Source organism: Suncus etruscus, chromosome 16 (assembly GCF_024139225.1).
Source record: "Suncus etruscus isolate mSunEtr1 chromosome 16, mSunEtr1.pri.cur, whole genome shotgun sequence".
Lineage (NCBI taxonomy): Eukaryota > Metazoa > Chordata > Mammalia > Eulipotyphla > Soricidae > Suncus > Suncus etruscus.
This window is the reverse complement of record NC_064863.1, coordinates 25393179-25394673: the sequence shown is the minus strand read 5'-3', so window position 1 is coordinate 25394673 and position 1495 is coordinate 25393179. Positions and strand designations below refer to the sequence as shown.

Below are 1495 nucleotides of genomic sequence, written 5' to 3'. Positions count from 1 at the left end.
CTGCAGATAGAATCAAAAAGGTTTTTTTTGTGAAGTTAATGCTAGGCTTGTGTTACATAAAAAGAAAACAAAAAAAAAAGACTGAATTTAAAATGGAAAGGACTAAACGATATGATGAAACAAAAAATTTAAAAACCCATGTTTTATTGAAGTCATAAGAGATATGTAGACAAAATTAATATTATTTTGGTATATATCTATGTATTAATTAATATATAACTTATCTTGATATGAAACACAAATTATATATTCCAAAAATCTAATTTAAGACAGGTTTAGTTAAAATAAAATTGTTTTTAACGAATATAAATTAAAATAGTGCAAAATTTAATAAAATATAAATAAAACCTATCAGTATTTTTGTATTGGCTGAGATTGAAGTTGCTTATACTGAATCTTTTTTTGTGTTTGTTTTTAATTTTTGTGTTTTTTCAAATTTTTTTTTTATGTTTTTAGTAAAGGAAACTACAGGGCCCATAATCTTATAGCATCATTCTCTACTTTTCATACTACAGAATTTAGCTGTGTAGTGTATCCTATTGATATGTACTTTTTCATACAATTAGCAATAAGCACTATGTTTACCCTTTCCATTATCCTCTTGTGGAAAATCATTATTTTATAGGTTCTAATGACTAGCTTGTATTTCCACATCACAGTTAGAATTTGAGTGAAATCAAGTCTAAATGTCTTTAGTTATTTCTTTTAATTATTATTATTATTAATTATTATTACTATTTTGTATTTCAGGGTAAGAGCGGTGAACGCAGTCCCCCCACTACTACAAATTATGCCGTCGAGTTTCCCACATTTGGGGAAATTGCAGGGGTCAGCACATCAGGGGTGCAATGGATAAGCCTCACCCTGGGAAAACCACCTTTCATGATCATGGTATCTCCCCTGCCAGGTAAGTATTTTTAGTTATTTCCTTGACCATGTCACAGTCCCTTCTTATTTTCAAGTAATCTCACTTTCTGAGCTGCCTCCCAAAGCTTTCTTTAATCATCATATACAGGCTTCAAATACATAGATTTTGGGGGCCACAACCTGCGATGCTTAGATGGTTACTCTTGGCCCTATGTGCTCAGTTCCTGGATTTCTTTTCTTTTTTTTTTTTTTTTTTTTTTTTGGTTTTTGGGTCACACTCCCAGGGGTTTACTCCTTGGCTCTACGCTCAGAAAATCGCTCCTGGAAGGCTCGGGGAGGACCATATGGGATGCAGGGATTCAACTAACTACCGTCCTTCTGCATCTAAGGCAAATGCCTTACCACTGTGCTATCTCTCCAGCTCCAGAGAAACTATTAATCTTGAAAATACATATAGGAAGTCTTGGACTTCTTATTCAAGCTTTAAGTCCTCAGTATCACAGACATGAAGATTATTTTGGATTAAATTATTTATATATCTTTTGTGTATTGGTAATTTGAACCCATTATAAGTAATATAAATTTTTACATTAGAGTAATCTGAATATTTATGTAGAAAAAATTTTCA

The 1495-nt window shown here is 31.6% G+C and overlaps 1 non-coding gene across 1 annotated transcript; it reads right to left on the bottom strand.

Annotated features, from left to right (window-relative positions):
- Nucleotides 1-748: 748 nt before the first annotated feature.
- Nucleotides 749-915, bottom strand: LOC126033310 (U1 spliceosomal RNA). Its single transcript, XR_007504417.1, has one exon. It is a non-coding gene; the product is annotated as a U1 spliceosomal RNA (small nuclear RNA).
- Nucleotides 916-1495: the final 580 nt, after the last annotated feature.